This window comes from Pinus tabuliformis, chromosome 1_2 (assembly GCF_031772625.1).
Source record: "Pinus tabuliformis cultivar Carrire ecotype Pingquan chromosome 1_2, CPIR1, whole genome shotgun sequence".
NCBI classification, from domain to species: domain Eukaryota; kingdom Viridiplantae; phylum Streptophyta; class Pinopsida; order Pinales; family Pinaceae; genus Pinus; species Pinus tabuliformis.
This window is the reverse complement of record NC_142298.1, coordinates 1,284,509,703-1,284,524,217: the sequence shown is the minus strand read 5'-3', so window position 1 is coordinate 1,284,524,217 and position 14,515 is coordinate 1,284,509,703. Positions and strand designations below refer to the sequence as shown.

Below are 14,515 nucleotides of genomic sequence, written 5' to 3'. Positions count from 1 at the left end.
TTCCTCAACAAAAGAACGAGGATGGACAGTATGATCAAAGTGAGTTTTCATTCTCTTCTTCTGTGCTTCGATAGCTAGCGAGGCTAGTTGACGAGTCTCATCCAGCCGTTCTAGGTAAAGAAGGCGTTCTTCTACCAAAGTAGTGTTGGGGAGTAATTCGACGGCTAATTTCAAAGAAGGGATCTCACACTCGATGGGAAGGGTAGCCTCCAGTTTGTAAACTAATTGGAATGGAGTGAAACCGGTGGCATCCTTCACAAAAGTTCGGTAGGCCTATAAGGCAGAGAACAACATCAAGTGCTAGTTAGACTTGTGCATGCCAATGGTACGTTGAAGCATCGTAACTAAAACCTTGTTGACGGCTTCTACTTGGCCATTGGCTTGAGGATAGTATGGAGTCGAGCTATCATGCCACAAGCCTAGCTGGGTTGTTAGCTTAGTCATCATGTGATTACAGAAATGCTTACCGTGATCAGTGACAATAGCTTGAGGGACTCTGAACCGTGAGATAACATGATTAAACAAAAATTGCACCGCTGTGCGATCGTCTTCAAAGAGTGTGGGCATCGCCTCGGCCCATTTTGTGAAGTAATCAACGACAATGATGATATACCCATGCCCCTCGACCGAGCGAGGGTTACAGGTCATATAATCAATGCCCCATTTTGCAAAAGGGCCAATGGTAACAACAGGGTGCAATGGAGCGGGGGGCGCATGCATCTTCCGCTGGTAAATTTGGCACTCGTGACAGGAGCGGACGACAAGAATGCAATATTTGAAGATGGAGGGACAAAAGTACCCAACACGAAGGATATTTTGAGCAGTAGCATATCTAGACATGTGACTACCACAGGCACCAGAATGGTAGTCGTTTAAAACTCGCTCAGCCTCCTCGAATGTTAAGCATCGGCGGAGAACAGAGTCGGCGCCGAGACGGTACAGGGTGTCCCCAATAATACGATAGGGCTGAGACTGATGACGAATCTGTCGCTGAGCATCCTTAGACACATCGGGACGAAAAGAGGACGTCTGCAGATAGACAATGATATCCCTGTACTAGGGATCGAGGGTGCTAATTAGGAACAGAGTTTCATCCGAGATATGGTCCTCTAACCGAGAGGGCGCGATAAGAGATGGAAAAGAGCATAGAAATTCAACAAAGACAAGGGATTTCTTAGACTTGGTGGTGGTGAATTCCAAGTCGAACTCTTGGAGGATAACAATCCACTTCGAGTACTTGCCCCCCAGCAACTGACGCGACAGGATGTACGTCATTGGGTTTCAATCAGAAACCACTGTCATAGTGCGTAACAAGATAATGGTGGAAACGTTGGACAACGCAAACAATGACCAATGCCAACTTCTCGACATAAGTGTATCGAGTTTCCGTATCTAGAAGATTGCGGCTGAGATAATAAATGACATGCTTAGTGTCATCATCATCATGTTGAATGAGAACCATGCCAATAGTGGTATCGGCAGCGGCCAAATACACAGTGTAGTCCCGATGATAATTCGGAGGATGCAACAACAGAGCAGAAACAAGGAGAACCTTGAGACGCTTGAAGGACTCTTGAGCAGCGGCATCCCAAAGAAAGGGGGTATCCCACTTTAATAATTGTGTAAAACCTTTGGCCACTTCGGCATAGTTCGGAATGAATCGTCGTAAAAAATTCGCTTTACCCTGCAAACTCTGCAATTGTTGCAAAGAAGCAGGGGGAGGAAGATTCAGAATGGCCTTGACTTTAAGGGGATCCAAATAGATTCCCTCTTAGGAGATGATAAACCCGAGAAGTCTACCACACTCAACATAGAGGACACACTTATGAGGATTGAACCTGATGCGGTAGTGTCGACAGCGGAGAAAAATTTTGCGAAGATGAGCGGGATGGTCCTGGCGTTTAGCTAAATGAGTTGGTAGATAATCCAGGTATGGTTGCACAATGTGTCGAATATCATGGAATGCATAAGACATTGTGCGTTGGAAGGTAGCACCGACATTTTTCAAACCGAAAGGGAGCTTTTTGTAGGCGAAAGTGCCCCACGGACAGATAAAGGCAGTCTTGTGCTGATCAACGGGCGCAATATTAATCTGGTTATATCCAGAAAAGTTGTCCATGAATGAATACATTTCACTCCCAGCACAATCTTCAATGAGCTGGTTAATGAAGGGTGTGGGGAAGTTATCTTTGGGACAGGCCTGGTGTTATCAAGAAATCTAGTGTCTATGCAGAGCTACTAGTCCCACTAAGGCTGGTAGCTACCTTAGAAACAAACAAACTAAAACTACTCTGCTTTCACAATGGGAAAAATCAGTCATTCTAAATGCAGATGGCACTACATACATGGACCCCGTCACTACTCTCCCTGTAAATAATATGATAGGTTGTTTGATTTATGGCATCACAGTTAATTTCATTGGATTTCAAGGAGACCAACCTCTGTCTTGCGCTTGGTTCCTTGCTTGATTCCTCTCCCTTCTGATAGATCTTTTCCACTCGCTTCCTCGTCTACCCAGCTTCAAAGAGCACCTATAGAATCAAAGCAACATAACACTATCCAATAACATAGATCTATTATCATAAGCAATATAGGACCAGATATATATTGACCACACAAATGCATATATCATCAATCATACAAAAATGTGGAGGAAAACTTGAATAGCTTTATTAATAATCAAGAATAGCAAAGAGGATTACAACCAATTGTTCTGACCTAGCATCATCCTCTAAGCAAGAAAGCCCTTCTTCACCTCATGAAAAGCTTAGATCACCCAACACTATGATGTTATACCAAGAAACCAACAACACTTCCTTACAAGATACAAAATTCCAGCCTCCGGATCTCTGGGATGAGGGATCCATATATAGATGTTTGCAAGGGGGTTGAGTCAGCTTTTGAGATTTGATTAGTGTCCTCTCTCTGATAGTTCTTGATTCCACTTGGAGATTGATGATCTCTTACTCATCCCTGGGCAAACGCAGAGAGGCAAGTGTCATAGGAGAAGTTTCTGGAAGATTCCATGATCCTCCACCTTGCAGATTGACCCTGCCATTTGTGCACTCTCACCCATCGCACCCCATAGAAGGGATTTTCAAGATGCATTGCACCTCCTGTGTGTATTTAGGTGGGATGCAGCGTACTTTGACCATGGAGCAGGTGAGATGGTCCAGTTTTGACCAGTTCTGAGTAGTTTTTCATGGAGAACTTCTGGGAGAAGATGTAATAAGTTGACCTTGTTCTTTTAGGGGTTGAAACAACACTTTTAGGGACTTAAGAGCCCTTGGTTTATGGACATTTATGATTGGGGTTGCAGTGCCCAAAAATGTCTATAATAGTTGCCCCCTAAAGCATGAGGTCGTTAATCTGTTGATGTCAGGTGAAATGCTTTATCATGAGGATCTGAAGTTTTTTGAGCTGGAAGGTGACCTGTAATAAGATACAATACAATACATTATCTTCATAATATTTTCATGATCTTGCTGAGGCGAGAATTTCCCATGCTCAGCTTTATAAATTCATTTTCATGTACATAAGACAGATAATCGTCTGAGTGTAGACTGATGATTCTGGTAGAGCCATCATCCCTTAGGTTGGATGATTATCTGTGCAGTAATGATGTGCATTTGATGTCTTTATTTTCCTGAATATATATCGCAGCCCGGATGGATGAAACTAGATCTGGAGTCTTCAATCTCGTTCGATCTTCACTCAAAGTACAAGTCGATCCATGTGAGAGATGTTCTGGAGTCGAACATGGAAAGACATCGCCTGATTACCAACCAATGATGTAAGCTGTTAACAGGCGCGAGAGGAATCAACGATAATGATGATGACCCTCAAGGTACTATAGTACAATTCATGTGGTGTGAATAAAGGGACTTGGCGTCGAATACCACGCAAAATCTTTCGGTCGAAGGCCATTGATGTAAACTTGTCGCTGGAAGTGAGAATCTTGCCATTGAGGCATGCAAGCTTCAAAGTACTGAAAGGGTTGTTCCTAGATTGACTTCTTGGATAATGAGCTGATGTCGACAAGAAGCGATCCATCATAGGAGGGCCTTAGTGAATCCCACATCAATGACACGGAACAGAGCAAATGATTTTAATGGAGGTGAAAACGATCTAGTGATATAAGGTTCAGGGTGGCGGTCACGAAAGAATGGAGCGTAAATGTATTGCAGTGGGTGAGACAAAGGTGAATTCTCTTAGCGACTTCTCTTGAACATATCGGTGACAATGACATGATGGATTGGTAGCGTTAACCCCAAATATGGATGGTGTGATGGACCCATGGTGATACGACCAGTGAACGGAACAACCCAACCTGACTCGGATGCGGAGTGAAAGTGTCATGTTCAAGAGTGACTTGCTACCAATAAAGTTTCTTCAATTTTTCTTCCCAAATTTTCCCCAGTCATTGCTGACCAGTACCTCTTTATTTTTGTCAAGCTTGAGGAGGATAACATATGCTTGCTCTATAATTTACCCTTCGGGCAAACCATCGCTATGTTTTAACGAGCCTAGCGATAGTGAAACTAGTTCTTGTCTGTATGGACAAGTTTGTCACTATTTGGGTTTTAACGAGTTTAACGACAAGGATAACTCGATCCTTTTCAATTTTAGAGAGTCTGAAAAAGGGACGTAAAGAAAACTCCAATAATCCTTTTTCGTCATATAATCCCTTGAGTCCGAAAAAGTATAAAACAATACAAAAGGGATGAAATTTCGGTACTTTTAACGAGCTGAACAAAACAAGCGCTCGACCTTTTTGTGTAATGACCCCTCAAGTCCAAAAAGATTAAAATCTAAAGGAGGGATAGCACTTCCGGTCCCTTTTACGAGTTGGAGAGGCCAATTGCTCGACAATCTTTTCATATTTTACGAGTAAGTTGAAAATAGCTTAAAGGAGACTCGTTTTTTGAGGAACGAGTGATAAATTTGGGTAGCAGCTAATTCCAGGTAAGGTTTGGAATTTTCCAATCACGGCAGTGTCACAAGGATGGCTAACAGGATCACTCTTCGCAGGTGTTCCTCAAAAAGGGTAAACAATCAAATGGAGGTGAATGATCGTCCAAAAATAGAGTGGAGATGATGATGAGAACACGACCAAGGCTTCAAACGCTGATGATAATACATTCACGATGGTTATTTACCGGAAAATGGTTCATTTTTTAATGAGCTTAAACTCTTGGGGAACATTTGCTCATTGCTTATGTTTATTTTTTAACGAGCTTGAATTCCGCGTTAAAACTGCTCGATATAATGGTCATTAATTATTTTGATTTTACCATTGACAACTTTGTTCCTTCAAAGGTTTACTACCTGCTCAATTGCTTCATCAAACTAGTTAGAAACGAACAATATATGTTTGAAAAATGAGTTAAAACACTAATATTTTACTTGAATTACGTGAAAAGTAATTGAAAAGTGCTTTTTTCCTCTCATTTTACCATTTCATTTGAACTTTGGTTTGTTGGAGCTTTGGAGGTGCTTTCCCCCTTGATTTTCACCAACTGATTCCAGGAGATTCTGTGGATGATTCTCGGCTCCGTCTGGACCAGGTAGGAGCTAAACCTGAGCTCTTTAGTTTCATCCTTTCCTTTTTGAATTCTGAGCATGTTTTGTAGTTTTTCTGAGCCTCTGGGGTTTGAAAAAATCACCCTGGCTCCATCGCACCTCTTCTATATCGAAAGGTGCGATGCATGTTGGCTTGGCCATTGGCCAGTCAGCATGCATCCCACCTAGAACACTGTCGGGGGTGCGATGGGCGCAAAGAGGGCAATTTATGCACAGTTTTTCATGGAAAGTTTTGCGTGTTTTTCCCCAAATCAGGATCTTGACTCTTCTCTTGTTTATTTCAGAGATTCATTGGAGAAAAATGCCTGTTACATGGCGAGAACATGAGCATGAAGAAGAGGACATGCTTGCTTTACATGATTCGATTACGGTAAATGCACTGCGGAACTGTGGCTTGTTCAAGTTTTTCCGCATCTCTTGCATGAGGCAACAAATAAACTTGTTGCAATATTTTCTCGATGCATGGGATCCTACCACCCAGGTGTTCCAGATTAGGGGCAAGTCCACCCCCTTGACTGTTGTGGACATCTATTTTTTGACTGGCTTATTAAGGTGGGGTGCCCCTATCTCATTATCAGGTTCGACCCGTGGGGGTGAATCTATGAGAGATTACATTCGCTGGTATTATAGAGAGGGATCTCAGCTGAGTAAGGATGGCAAGATAATTATCCGAGATGTCACTGATAGGTCCTTGAGGACCATTTTGTTTACTTTTTCTAGACTGGCTGGTAGTGCGGCTCTTCACGTGGCCAACAGGTCTTATATGCAGTACGCCTTGGAATGCCTTGAACCAAAGGTGTTCAATTGGTGTGATGCAATACTCTCTGTGATGAAAGAATAACTGACCAAGGTGAAAAATGGAAGATTGAATAACTTTGGATATGGTTCTATCTTAACAACTTTTGCCTTGGAAAAGATCCCGCTGATGTAGTCGCAGTATATTTCACTTGGTTTACCTCCACCGACTGAGCCATAGATGCAGAGATGGGTCGATCTTATGGCCAGACATGCTGGTCAGTCCCAGGTTTCATTTTCTGATACCTTTTTTGAGTGGTTCAACCGTCAGGAGATGGTTTTTTCTGAGTATCCATATGCCGGTATGGATTTCCAGGGTGATCCGGATTTGGTATGCTTGCTGGTGAGCAGTGGGGTGTCATCGGTAAATTCTCTGAACATATCTCTGTTTATCGTTTTCTTTTTATAATGTTCTTGTGCTTTCTTCTATCAGGACTAATCAAAACTCATGTGCTCATGTAGATGTTGGACCAGTTCGGCCAGTAGTACGCCTGAGACTGCCCGCTGCCGCTCCAGCAGGATAGGGTGTGGGAAGGGCTATCCTTCGTGACCTTTATGTGGTTGATGAGCCCCAAAAATGTAAAATTATTTGGGCTCATTCAACCTCCTAATTTGACTTAGTCCACCATTCTCATTTGTTTATTGCATGTTTTTGATTATTTTTATGTTAATAGAGTGAATTTGGTTAGTCATTATGCCAACAAGTCTAATGGGTGCTTTGTGTAGCCTTTTTGGTCAACTTGGAGACAAATTTGAAGGTCTTAATGAGCACTTGGCAGCCAAATTCGTGGGAGAACAAGCTAGAGGATTTGTAGGAAGGTGTCCCCCTCATTTATGGGCCCTTACCTCGAATTCTCCACCATCAGCTCGGAGTTCAAGGGCCACCGAATCAATCAGCTCAAGGGCAGCCAAGCAAGTCAAGTTGGACTGCTGTTAACTACAAGTCTTGGGCAGCCAAGTCCCTAAATTTTAGGAGGACTGTTGGGTCCTCAAATTGTATAAATAAGAGGGCTTAAGACCTCATTTCAGTTAGTCATTTTTGTAGCTAGTGGTTAGTCATTTCGTAGCAGCTAGTTAGTCAATTTGGTTTTTGCTCTTTGTAAGCCAGTTTTGGCATGACATTAGACTTTTGATTATGAATAAAAGCAAGCAGTTTTGGATCAAATTCTGAGTTTTTAAAGGAGCCTAAAGCTCTCGGGGTTGGGCCCAACCTGAGAGCTCAGGCCTCCTTCCTTTGTATCAATATTGTTCCTTTAGCATTTCGTTTCCATTTTCCTTTACATGCATTCGAGTATAGCTGCTGATTTAGATTTCCTGTAGTGGTTAAACAGTTGCTGATTTGGATTTCCTGTAGAAGTTAAACATATTGATTTTATCAGTTAGAATTGCTGTAGTTGTTTGGAAGTAGTATGAGTAGATTAGAGTGAATAACAGTTAAAAAAAGAAGAACAGGCTGACTGTATGCTCATGATCCACCTCTTTCTAGAGGCAGGGATCGCAGACTGTGCTGCCCATTCAAAAACGTTTGCTTACATGTTAATGCTCTCTTGAACGCAGTCTTGGTGATGGATAGAAGTGTCCATGAGTGTCAATTTCTTGGAATGCTTCAGAACCATATATCAGTTTCCTTCACGAATACATTGCTGTTCATTGGTTTAATAAGCTATTGGCATAAGTTAATAACTTTTACTTGCAGGACTTGGATGATTTGTCTCATTTACACCATGCAATGCTACTCCATCGTTCTCCTACCTTCCCGAACCGTGCCCAGACCAACTATCCATCCTCCAACGAAGCCCTTTGTTCCTCAACTACCCCACTGCTCATATCCCCTGTTTTTTGCCTTCCATTCCCTCTATTTCCTCTAAGACAAATCTGCCTCTACACTCACCCTCATCTCCTCACCTCGCTGTTGCTGAGCCATTACCACCTCATTTCCATCCTACATATCCCCCTATACCACTCCATCACTTCACCATCACCCAAAACTCCCACGGTAGGACATCCTGTAGAAGTTAACAAACTTCCTGTAGAAATTCCTGAGTTTCCTGTAGGATCCCCTGCAGACATCCTGTAGGAGCCCACACACTCGGTTGCTGAGCATCTGAACGTGAGGAACCTCTGTGGACTGATGCTAAGGATCCCTTGGGACCTCTCCTAGCCTCCCTGAACTTTCCCAAGCTTTCCTTCCCTCTGCACAACCAAACCCTAATAAGAACAAAATCACAATCACTCCATCCACTTAAGAAAAAATACAAAAACATGTCTTTTCAGATGCAAGTAGTTTAATTTCATGCATTTCACATCACTAGAAGTAATGGCATCATCTTTAGACATTTGCACTCTCACTATTGCATCATAGAGGTTAGACTAGTCAGATTAGGGTTTACTAGGGTTTCCATGTTTTGGTTGGCTTTCAGTTCGTTTTTGCCAAGTAGATTAGTTTTCTTTGAGATAACTTTCGTCCATCATTTAGCAAGCTTCTTCTGAGAGCATATAGAAGTTGGCTTGAGCCCTAGCGGACTTGTGCCAGCTGACCAAGTGACAGCTGCGACAAGAGCTAGTACTTGTGCATACAGCACCGTCGCTTCCAAGTTTGTACGAACTACCGGGTTGATAAAATTAGAGATAGGAAGCCCCAGGAGTTGTAGCATTATTGCTACAATACTGGAGCCCACCATCTTTTTGGCGCCGTTGCCGGGGAAGCGTCAGAGTATTAGTAATTGTTGCTTTTCTTCTACTTTCTTACTCTTGCCTTCTGCTAAGTAGTTTACTTCATTTCCATTCTGCAAAAGTAGCATAGACATTTCCTGCTTTCATAGATTAGAATTTCCTGCTTTCATAGATTAGCATTTCCTGCTTTCATAGATTAGCATTTCCTTTCTGCAAGCGTAGACTAGCATTTCCATTCTTGCAATTTCATTTAAGCAAAATAGATTAGTCCTTTCCTGCTTTCATTTCAATTCCGCATTTTCATTTCAGCAAGATAGTTAGTTGCAGTTCAATCTATTTTAGTTTTGCAGGTAGAAGTAGAAAAAACAAAAAAATCAACCAAAAAGATTTCATTTCATGCTTTATAGGAGTAGAGATAAGTTAGAAAAATGATTGCACAACACCCCCACTGCTTCACACAGCCAACGTTCTTCTTCGATGGCTGTGATGAAAGAACCCCTGGGTCGACATCAAGGCATATTTAAAGAACCTCTAGGGGAGAAGAAGAAGAAAACATTCCTCTGAAGCAAATGGCTACAAGCAGAAATGTTTGGAGCAGTACCTTGTCCAAAGATGAATTCGAAGATCAGATAGAAGGTTTCAAGAGTGATATGAGGCAGTTTCTTGCCATGCAACTGGATACCTTGCGATCCAAAAGAAGCAAGAAGAAGCCAAGAGGGCTTTGGCCATTTTTTGTCCTAGGTGCACTAGAAAGCATCCTAGGAACGAATGTCCAATGCACTCCCTAGAAGTGTGTTTCATCTGTGAAGAATACCATCCTACAGATCAATGCCCTTCCTTGCCCAGAATCAAAGCTACATATCAAAGAGCCAAGGGAGCCACTGAATCACTCTGTTATATGAACCAAAGGAGGCCACATGGACCCGTACCCTACCAGCAGGAACTACAAGGGACACCCGAGACCTATTATGACCCTTACCAAGCCACCTTCATGCCTTCTTGGGGTCCCCCTGCTCATCCTTCCTGGTTCACACCTCCTCCTTATTCCTTCACAGATCCATATTATGCCCAACCAGCTGCTCATTCGTTTCACTCTTATGCTCAACCACAGCCTCAGTGGAATGCACCTTATCAGGAGTGGAGGCCCCAATACAACACTCCTCCCGCTTATTTTCCTCCACCACCTGCTCATCCACAACCATCGCCTCCTCCTCCACCAAGGCAACCCCAAATGCCTACCCAACCACAATGCCATCCATCTCCATCTCAATTTCACACCCCCACTCAACTACCCGTACCTCCATTTCCAAAACCCTGCAATGGAGCAGCTCAACCCAATTGCAAAGCTGAGGAACAACATGTGCAAATGACTCCTTTTGAGCTCAATAATGTTCACCAAAGCTCAGGAAGAGTGTTGCAAAAGAGAGAATCTATTGACAACATTGAAGGACCAAAAGCAAAAGAAGATTCCAAAGAGGAGATCAAAGAACCATGGGCTGCACTTAATGAAGAGAAGAGATCAGAATCAGAGATCGAGAGAGTTCCTTCATGGTTACCATCAAATCTTCCATGTATTCAAGAGAAAGATCAACAAAAAGAGGAAGATCAGAAGGTCATGATAGAAGGTGACATGAAGAATGATCCAGATCAGCAAAAGAACCAAGGATATCAAAGCTATATTGAGATATGGTTTCAGAAGGTCACTAAGTTGCAGCAGTACTTTCTTCCTCAACTTCGTTTGATCCCTTCAAAGCCAGATCATTTGGTCTCTGAGATCTGGATACTTGTCCAAGCATGCATTTCGAGCCTTCACATCATTTTTTCTCTAATCTCGATGTGCACATGGCTCCATTGGAAGTATTCTTATACTTGAAAGGAATTTTGTTTTTCAAGTAGGGTAGGGTAGGAAAAAGAAGAAAAAAAGAAGAAAAAAAAGAAAAAAAAATGAAAATAAGAGAAAAATAAAAATCTAAGGTGAAAACCTCCTCGGAGGCGCCTTAGATTGGCTCATTGATTGAAAACCTCCATGAGGCGGTCAATGGGTTGGAAAAAAAGAGAAAAGATAATAAGATCTTTGGGTGAAAACCTCCCTTGGAGGCGCCCAAGGCAGGCAATTAGGGTGAAAACCTCCATGAGGCGCCCTAGTTGTTTTTCAAAAAAAAAAAAGAGAAAAAGAAAAAGAAAAATAAAAGCTAATCTCCATTGAATAATTTCATGTTGCAGCAGTGACATTGCAGGTTGCAAGAAGGACGTTTCATGACAGGAGGAGCACTCAAACCAAGGTCAAAGGAATTTTCTTGCCTTCTACAGGAAGCTCTGTATTTCTACAGGAAACATCCTGTAGAACCTTTGGACGAGCCAAATCCAATTTCAAAAGTGAATCTAATGGTGGGAATCTGTTGATTAGGCCTAAAAGCACTTGTGTGTCCATCCCTTGCCTTCATCCGTCATTTTTTCCACCTCTTTGAGCTTCTCATTGTGCTTCTACAGGAACTTCCTGTAGAAATTGTGGGGAACTAGACATGGATTTCAAAAAGTGGTTTGGTGAACATGGTAGCTTCCTCAAGGGTTCAGAAGCCCTCATGCAATCTTCTAACTCTTCCTCCATCATCTCCATACCTGCATCACAACCAAAATTCATTTTGTCATCCCATGCAACCAAAATGCAAATTGCCTTGAAGCAAAAACACATAGAGCAGAATTTGTTTATGCCATAACTTGAAAACCATGCATCCATTTGACAAGCCGTTTTATGGGGAATTGTACAAGGTTGATGACAACATGCCTGAGCAGTTTCATGCAATTCCGGTGCACGGTTTCCAAGAAATCAGCCTCCATCACCATCAGCCATTTTTGCATTTTCTCCATAACCGTGCATCCGTTTCAAAACCTGTTTCATGGGGAGATGCACATGGGTGATAGTAGCCTACCCAAGCAGTTTCAGCCGATTCCAATGCACGGTTTCCGAGAAATCGACCTCTGAAATCTTCAGCCATTTTCCATTTTTCTCGAAATCCGTGCATCCATTGATCACGAATTTGCTATGGGAGATGCATAATGATGGTAGGAACATGCTCACCGAGTTTCAGATCAATCCGATCTACCGTTTGGGAGAAATGGCAAAAAGAAGTTCTGGTTTTGTGACCATGCAGCAACAGCAGCTTGAACGGGCAGAGTTGAACGTGGAAACGATTGCATGCAGCTCAGATCCGGCCAGAGGACACCTGCACAAGGAAAATCAATCAAAAATCATTATCCAAGCCTCATACAATCAAAGAATCAGAGCATGCAGCAGCAAGAAGCTTCACAAGCAGCCGTTTGGCTTCAGGTACGTGACAAAACCTATTCCTCTATTGCATGAATCTAATTCAAGAACTGCATGAACGAATGGAGTGATGGAATTAAGCCATGAATTTAGGAAGGTTCACTTGATGTCCAGTTCTCTAGCAAGTCACGCAGCATGCAGGGGTCAGCCATGCACGTGAAAGTCAAAAAACGGACAGTTAGTGTCAGCTGCTTGAACTCCAGTGCAGCGGATCAAGAAGAAAACATACGGTTCATAAGTAGAACATGCAGTTCACGATAGCCTAACTGTCTGCATGGCCAACACATGTCTCTGCCACCTCACTCCAAAAATCACGCAGAAATCTGAGCGCTCAGCTGTTGGTCAACTTGCACTTGCAACATGATTCACTCGAAGTGTATTCAAATTCAGGTATTGCTTCCCTTTTTGTGAAGTTACATACTCTGAAATGCGAGCTCATGCGGTGGAACTATTGTTTGTCTTGTCTCAAGATGGAGATAAACGAAAATTAGCAGAACATCTTGGAGAAAAATATATGAAATGGTTAGCAAAACTTATTTTAACATCTTCAAATATGGTCTTGGCGGTTCTTCCATGGCTCTGTTTGGCAGAGTAGGTGGTGGTATTTACACCAAAGCAGCAGATGTAGGTGCTGATCTTGTTGGCAAGGTTGAGAGGAACATTCCTGAAGACGATCCACGCAACCCAGCTGTCATTGCTGATAATGTTGGTGACAATGTTGGAGATATCGCTGGTATGGGATCAGATCTATTTGGGTCCTATGCTGAATCTTCCTGTGCAGCTCTGGTTGTTGCATCCATATCATCATTTGGAAACTCTCATGATCTTACTGCCATGTGTTATCCCTTGCTTATTAGTTCAATGGGTATCATTGCTTGCTTAATCACAACTCTGTTTGCAACTAACATATTTGAGATCAAGGCTGTGAAGGAAATTGAGCTTGCATTGGAAAAGCAACTTATTATCTCCACAGTAGTGATGACTATTGGCATTGCTGCTGTAAGCCTAGTTGCATTGCCTTAATCCTTCACTATCTTCAATTTTGGTGTCCAGAAGGTTGTAAAGAACTGGGAGTTTTTCTTCTGTGGTGCTATTGGTTTGTGGTCTGGCCTTGTTATTGGTTTTGTCACTGAGTACTACACTAGTAATGCTTACAGCCCTGTCCAAGATGTTGCCGATTCATGCAGGACTGGAGCAACAACTAATGTTATATTTGGGTTGGCTTTGGGATACAAATCTGTTATTATTCCCATATTTGATATTGCAGTAAGCATTTTATGAAGAAAAGAAAGCTGCCGCAGTCGGAAAGTATTGTCATGTCAGGAACAGAAACGTGAATCAAGGTTAACCAATGGAAAAACAGTGATTTAAAGGCCTGGAAACACTTTTTCCCATCCAGCTTTGGCATGCAATATCTATTCTCGGGCAGTTCATTGTACGTGTGTGCTTTTATAATACATTAGACTTGCCATTTGTGTTGGATTCGTCAGCTTTCAGGCAGCGCAGTTCAAGGAGAAGGCACCCCCAGCCAAGCAAGTAAAATCAGTGAAATTGGTTCTACAGGAAGTTAGCAGACTGTTCTACAAGAAGACAGAGGACTGTTTCTACAGGAAGCCAGCGAACAGTTTCTACAGGAAAGTTTGAATAGAGGGAAGCCAAAGGAGAAATTGGTCGAGATGATTAGCCAAGGAAGCCACCGGGCTATCAAAGATGAGGAGAGAGATTGGTTGCTCAGAGGATGAGCAACACTTTCAGTAGGTGGGTGATGATGAGCCCCAAAAATGTACAATTATTTGGGCTCATTCAACCTCCTAATTTGACTTAGTCCACCATTCTCATTTGTTTATTGCATGTTTTTGATTATTTTTATGTTAATAGAGTGAATTTGGTTAGTCATTATGCCAACAAGTCTAATGGGTGCTTTGTGTAGCCTTTTTGGTCAACTTGGAGACAAATTTGAAGGTCTTAATGAGCACTTGGCAGCCAAATTCGTGGGAGAACAAGCTAGAGGATTTGTAGGAAGGTGTCCCCCTCATTTATGGGCCCTTACCTCGAATTCTCCACCATCAGCTCGGAGTTCAAGGGCCACCGAATCAATCAGCTCAAGGGCAGCCAAGCAAGTCAAGTTGGACTGCTATT

At 42.5% G+C, this 14,515-nt stretch overlaps 1 pseudogene; it reads left to right on the top strand.

The window, feature by feature from the left end:
- The first annotated feature begins 12,895 nt into the window (after positions 1 to 12,895).
- LOC149210923 (pyrophosphate-energized vacuolar membrane proton pump 1 pseudogene) lies at positions 12,896 to 13,657 on the top strand (annotated as a pseudogene).
- Positions 13,658 to 14,515: the final 858 nt, after the last annotated feature.